We start from the raw sequence: 7502 nt of genomic DNA, 5'->3' as shown, positions 1-7502 counted from the left end.
GTGGAGAGAAAGCAATGAAATAGGAAATTTGATCCTTTAATGCAAGGCATACAAAGGGGTTAAAACCTGACAGGCCATTTGTCATATCTACCCAGAACTCTAAAATTGTTCATTATGTTTTTTTTTAATTGAGGTATAATTGACATAAAACATCATACTAGTTTCAGGTATACAGCATAATGATTTGATATTTATATATATTATGAAGTGATCACCACAGTAAGTCTAGTTAACATCCCAAAATATGGAATGCTTCATAAATTTGTGTGTCATCCTTGCACAGGAGCCATGTTGATCTCCTCTGTATCATTCCAATTTCATTAGATGTGCTGCCAAAGTGAGCACAAGTGCTCATTACTTTTGATCAGTACTTCTAATTCTGGAAAATTTATCAGTTACAGATTTAATACATGAATGTTAATGATATAGAATTTTTAAAAAAGAAATAGCTAATAATAAGGTCCATTACGGAAATGGGAAAATAGTTCAAATAAAGTCTAAAAGGAAATAGTTAAGTAATTCATAACACACCCATATGATAGACTACTGTGTGCCACCCAAAGTCATTTTGAAAAGATTATTTAATAAGAAAGTGTTCATGGAATTCTTTTAATAGGTTATAAAAAGTTATGGATAGTATAATTTCAATTATTAATCATACTATGAAGTTTTTACACTCATATATACATGCACCAATACAGAAGGCTAGAATAAAATATCCTTTAAAATTGTCATTTTCACACAAGAGAGGTATGAATACTTTCTATTGTCTTAATTTTCTGTATTTTCTTTTTTTTTAAAATTTTATTTATTTATTTGACAGAGAGAGAGAGATCACAAGTAGGCAGAGAGGCAGGCAGAGAGAGGAGGAAGCAGGCTCACTGCTGAGCAGAGAGCCCGATGCGGGGCTCGATCCCAGGACCCTGAGATCATGACCCGAGCCGAAGGCAGAGGCTTAACCCACTGAGCCACCCAGGTGCCCCTTAATTTTCTGTATTTTCTAAAATTTCTTTCAGAGAGAGAATTAATGTACAACAAATCTGGCTAGTAAGGATTTCATTTCACATTTTTTCCAGGCCTTCCATAACCTGTATCTAATAAGCCCCTCCAATCTTGCCTTTCACAAAGTTGAACATAAAACTGGCCAACTCCATTTTCTCACTGCCCCCAAATCATGCTCTGCCTTGCAAACCAACCTTTGCTCAAGTCACATTTCATGTGTACATTCAAGGTGACAAAATTAGCTGAGAAACATTAAAGTTGGAACCTTAATAAACTCAATCTTCTGCTTAGAATCATGTAGAAAAAGGACTACCCCAATAGTCAAAAGTAATCACAACCCCTACATCCTATGGTGAGCGTTGTGAATTGTGTAAGACCAATGAAGCACAGACCTGTACCCCTGAAACAAATAATACATTATGTGTTAATTTTTTTAAAAGCACGTATCAAAAGGATACCCAGTTCATCACCCACAACCAAACTGCTCAAAGTCCATTGTGCAGCCTCTATTTTTCCCTTACACCCTTCTTCCATGTGCACACAAGTGTCCCCACCTTCTTCTAAGCTTCTTTAAGATTCAGTGGCCCTCTTTGCTTTATCCTCTGTTACATCACATCTTTTTTCTCTAACCAGTCTCCAGACTGGCAATGGCAGAACTGAGAGGGTGAGCCTAAGTTTCCACATCAATAAAGAAAGAATAACAAGCCCTGTCTTACACATATCATAAATATCCTAAAACTGTATTCTACATGTTGTGACTATTGTAACTTCTTTTTCTCATTCATGCAGTAGGTATTACTACTATATAACCAATACTCTGCAAGCACTATTTTACCCACAACTAGGGAAGTATTTATACTTCATTAATCTCTCTCTCTGCCTTCCTGAATGGAGTCCATCATTAATTCTATTTTACCTTCATATTATATCTTATATCATCCACAGTTTTCTTCTGTCCATTGGCAAAAATCTAACCCAGGCATCCATGATCTCTGAAGTAACTCCTAACTCCTCCTCCCATCCACTTTTGCCTCCTCTACCCTATTACCCATATAGAAGACAAACATTTTCTTTTAAAAGTTCATCAAAAACAGTCAATTCTAATCCCAGAATGTCCAATGGTGTCATTAACAAACATGATAGGTCCAGTTATTAGGGTAACACACAGATAATGGCATAAGACTACAAGATGGAAACTAGAACCCATGAAAGGGATGTTTATTTGCCATAGAACTCTGTAAGTCTGTGCATTTGAGAGAGAGAGAAGTCTGCTGAAAACCTCCTCTGATATACACAGCTACACTTTCCTCATTGGATGTGTGAGGTACAGCAGATACCTATCAAAGGAACTCTTTGAATACACTGAAATTGACAAATTACTTCTTCAACTTTACAAAAGATATTAGGACACATTTACATTGTTTTTCCCACGGATGACTACATTAGTAAAATTTGTAAACCAAGCAAACACTCTATGAATTAAATACCTTAACAGCTTCTTATTGTACTTAGAATAAAATCTTTGATCCTTACCATTGACCTACAAGTCTATGCATGGCCCCTTCCTATCTCTCCAGCCAATACCTCCGTGGCTTATTATGCTTACACTGACTTTTTTCTTTGCTATTTTAGCTCTTCCCACATTTGTAGAGTGCCATTCCATTGCTCTATTCCACCCGAATAATTTTCACAGAGGTTCAATCAAGTTGATGCACGTATGTCAAACTGATGTTAGGGTGTGACAGGAGTGTATGTGGAGCTGAGGTGCTTCCTAAAATACTCCTAATAGTATAGGAAGGATTCGGCTACTGTAATGAGCTCAATCTATTAGCACTCTTCATTGAAATACAAAAGTGATTTTGAGGATACGATAGTTCCATTACTTGCATTTGTTTCATTCCAATCCCATGGATTGGGAGATTTGTGATTTAAAGACAATTGTGTAAAATCATTAATTGCTTTTTCTCTTCTGGGAAATTGGTCCACTATATAAAGAAAAATAAGTTGGATCCCTACTGTTAGTCACTTGTTCAATATCTGTTTCCTTCTTCTTTGGTGATTAAATTTTTATTTTATTTTGGGTGTCACTGTGTCTGGTTAAATTCTTGCTTCTGCTTTCCTACTAAAAGTTTATAGTGTCCATTGACAGGCATACTTATGGCTAATGACACATACGCAAGACATTCCTGGGAAAGATTATGTTTTCTGGGAAAAAAGAATGGTTGTAAATGATAAGGCCTTTTCCCTTCCCCATTTCCTCCTTTGGATGTGGACATAATGTCTAAACCTCCAGCAGCCATCTGGTAACTATGCAAAGATAAACATGAAGCAAATATCAAAAGGTTCACAATGAAACTATCCTGACACCATTAAGCTACTAAACCAACTTTTTCAGATATTTATTTCCAGTTCTACATGGCCCTTCCCCAATTATTTATGAGACAAACAAATATGTCTGTGAAGTCTGGATAGCTCCTATGTTTTGGTGTTCAAGGACATACTGCTGGTTATGTGACCTCACGGTCCAGGAAAGCCAGAAAGCCTTGAAGTTGCAAACCATGTGGTGGTTTATAGTGGGGCAAAGGAGAATATCTATTTCCTTATTATGTTTCATGTTAAGTATAAAATGGTGATTGTGGCACTTTTCTGAAACCCTTGTTTTCAAATAAACAGCAATTACAGGGAACACAGTGTCCAGCTGAGGACAAACTTATTGAATTCTGGAAGCTGAGACTTTAGCAGAAGCACATAAATGAAGGAAGTTTTAGTTTACTCCTCTCAGTCCATGATAGATCAACTGATTGAATATAATCAATAACAGTATCAACATCCTAAATAACATAAAGAACAGGGTATATCTAGATGATATTTATTAAACCTTTTATTCTGAAAAGACATGATTTGTTTTTCAAGTGTCAATGGAACAGGCGTACAGATTGGCTCTGAGTCCTAGGTTGTGTGAGAGTTTTAAATAAAAATTAACTGTACAGTTTCACTAAAAATTCTATAGGAACTCTGTCCAAAATGGCAGGCACTAGACACAGGTGGTTATTTAAATTGAAATGAGTTAAAATTAAATATAATTTAAAAATTGTGTTCTTCAGTCATAGTGGCCACATTAGAGAGCACAGATACAGAACTATTTCATCACTGCAGAAAATTCCCTTGAACAGGGTTGCTTTAGGAATGGAGACACAGCTGTATGGCTAGACATCCCTCAGTATGTAACATATATAGCGGATTTGATTGCTACTAGAAAGTAAGCTCCATGAATGAAGAGATTTTTATCAAAGTTACACACTGCTGTATCTCTAATATCAAGACAGTTGCTTAGGCATACATGGTGATCAACAAATAATTGCTTGGTGAATTCAGAACTCTCAATTCAATTAGGTATAACAGGCACTATGTTTTATTCTCAAAATTTCTTGTACTTTTCTTGGCCTTGAACACTCAATCTGCTTAGAGCACATGTCTCATTTTCATTCCATTCTATTCCTGCTTAAATTTTAGTCCAGTGTAATGACTTCTATACTCTCATTAAAATGGAAAAGCTCAGTCATTTCCCTCCTGTAGGGTTCTTCCCTATTGTGTTTCTCTCCTTTGTGTCTCCTTTCCTAGTCACATGGAACTCTTTACTTATGATACATCTGGTCGCCAAATATGTGGAAATTTGTCCTCCACAACTATCAAATCTTTGCAACACCAGCGATTTAAGTCGATTCTGACACTACCAGGAGACACTATCAGATTCCCATGGGTTAAGAGCTCAGACCCACAAGACTGTTCCTACCCCCGACCCTCACACATTTCAGATGCCAGACACACATTCAGGTTATCAACTATACTTCTATAGATTGGATGATATACTGGCTATAGACTGGAGGATAGAAACACCTTCTCCTTGGGTTTGATTAATTTGCTGGATTGCCTCACAGAACTCAGAGAAATGCTTACTTACAATTATCAGTTCATTAAAGGATACGATCCAGGATACAGATAAACAGCCAGATGAAAAGGAACAAAAGGAATTCCCCAATTAAGGGGGAGTTTCTGTCTCAGTGGAATGGGGCCTATCACCCTTCTAGTAAATTGATGTGATCACCAACCTGGAAGCTCCCCCAACACCATACTTTTGAGATTCTATGGAGGCTTCATCCTGCAAGCATGACCAATTACTAACTCCATTTCTAGCCCCTCTGCCTCTCTGGAGTGGGAGTGGGGCAGAGCTGAAAATTCCAAGCTTCTAATCATGGCTTGGTCTTTCAGGTAACAAGCCCCCATCCAGGTGACATCCAGCACCCACATGGAGTCAGCTCATTAGAACACAAGATGTCCCTAGTGCTCTTATCACTCAGGAATTTACAAGAGTTTTTAGCTGCCCCATGTCAAGAGTAGGGTCAAAGACAAATTTTGAAACAAGAGATGTTCCTAGTGTCCTTATCACTTATGAAATTATGAGGGTTTCAGGAGCTCTGTGCCAGGAATCAGGGGGCAGGAATCAATACATATATTTTCTATTATCCCATTCACTTACTAAAATCTCAGTCTCATTCAGAAAAATATTCTGTCAAATTCAAATATTATCTTTATAGTTGCCATGGAGTTTCTCTCCAGTCTCCAGGTAGGACACTCACTCTTGCCCACTCTCTCCCTCCCTCCCCCCTCCCTCTCTTTCTACAAGCTTCTCTCCCTCTTTCTCCTTTCCTCCTTCTCTCTTCTCCCTCCCCGCTCTCTCTCCCTCCTCATTCTCCCTCCCTATCCCTTACTGTTAGTTCTCAGTCTTCACCTTCCCAGCAGTAGGGAAACTTTGGGTGCCTCGCTCTCACCTGTCTTGTTCAGGAGAGGAGGCAGCAGCAGGAGAGAGAGGGATATTGACTATGTAACTGTCAGTCCACTCAGAGTAGGCGGGACTCATCCAGTCTAGATCTGCTTCTCCTACCACCTGTGGCCTTTATTATCAAGGTGACCTTATTTTATGAGGTTGAACTGTTTTCCTGGGGCCTCACCTATGCCCCTTCCATCCTAGAGGAGATTCTGTGTCCTCCTCCTGAGCTCTGCCAGAGAGATAATCGCTGATGTCACTTTGGCTATTCTTAATAACTGTAATTTCTGCTTCATATTTCGAATATCTTTATTTCTTTGAAAATACTTTTTATACTTATCATAAATACTTGTTTGTTCTATTCCACCAATTATTCTTCTTAGAATAGGTACCATATTGTGCATTTCCTTTTTAATCCTTATATAACTCAGATGTTTGATTGTTTTTGTGAACTCATATTCCTTTGACAACTTTTTTGGATGCTCAGAACAAGATAGTGAACTTGGATATATAATTTGATATCGTTGACATATATAGGATATTTAAAACCATGGAAATGGATGAGATCACCTAGGGAGAAAGTATTTAGAGTGAGATAAGATGAGGATTATGCTAGACCTTAAAGGAATTCTAATATTTAAGGTTAAGGGGAAAGTAGAGAAATGAGCAAAGACTACTGAGAGCCAGCGGGGTAAAAAGCAACACAGAGAGGTTATAGTGTTACAGACCCAAGGATGGTTCAGTAAGGAGGGCATGGGTATTTGTGTCAAATTCTTGTCAAGTCTGTTTCGAGCAAGATGAAAAGTGAAAAACCTGACTTTGCAAACAAAAAGCAACGGTTTTACTCAATCCTTTGGATCTCATGAAGTCTGTGGAGACATTCATGTTACTGTTAGATGGCACAGATATGGACATGAAACAGCAAGAGGCTATGCTTCTCACCTTGCCACTACAGATTAAATTCACTTATTCCACAGCCACCTCATTCCCCTAGTTCGGGAGGGACTGCCAGGCACTCTACAAAAGAAGCGAAAACCTGCCATGGCCTTCCACTCACAAAGGAAAGTAGGAAATTTTGTGTAGAGCTCAGGAAAGATTTGGTTGCCTTCTTGGCAGGCTAGCCCTCAGAAGCAGGGAAACAGCCTCCTCCCAGGAAATGTGTTGCATCCCCAGCCACCATCTTACCATCAGGAACTAGACAGAACAAACAAAACAATCCAAGAGGTTCCAAACTGTGTTCTGTCAGGTTTTTAGGGTACTCTCCATATTCGATTTTTAATTCAAGTTATCAATAGACAGGTGATGGATGGATGGATGGATGGATGGGTGGATGGATAGATGTATAGATACAAAGATAGGTATCCGACTATATTTAAGAAAAGACCATATTACTCAGCAGTCAGAAAGTATGAATACCTACCTTTGCATCGACATGGATGGAACTGGAAGGGATTATGCTACGTGAAATAAGTCAAGCAGAGAAAGACAATTATCATATGGTTTCACTCATATGTAGAACATAAGGAATAGCATGGAGGACCACAGGGGAAGGGAGGGAAAACTGAATGGGAAGAAATAAGAGAGGGAGACAAACCATGAGAGCTCTGGACTCTGGGAAACAAACTGAGGGTTACAGAGGGGAAAAGGTTGGGGGAATAGAATAGGCAGGTGATGG

At 38.5% G+C, this 7502-nt stretch overlaps 1 non-coding gene across 1 annotated transcript; it reads right to left on the bottom strand.

Annotated features, from left to right (window-relative positions):
- Window positions 1–238: 238 nt before the first annotated feature.
- Window positions 239–345, bottom strand: LOC125080219 (U6 spliceosomal RNA). The gene has a single exon (XR_007121253.1). It is a non-coding gene; the product is annotated as a U6 spliceosomal RNA (small nuclear RNA).
- Between the last annotated feature and the right edge of the window lie 7157 nt (window positions 346–7502).

Source organism: Lutra lutra, chromosome 10 (assembly GCF_902655055.1).
Source record: "Lutra lutra chromosome 10, mLutLut1.2, whole genome shotgun sequence".
Classification (NCBI taxonomy): domain Eukaryota; kingdom Metazoa; phylum Chordata; class Mammalia; order Carnivora; family Mustelidae; genus Lutra; species Lutra lutra.
This window is presented reverse-complemented; position numbering and strand designations above follow the sequence as displayed.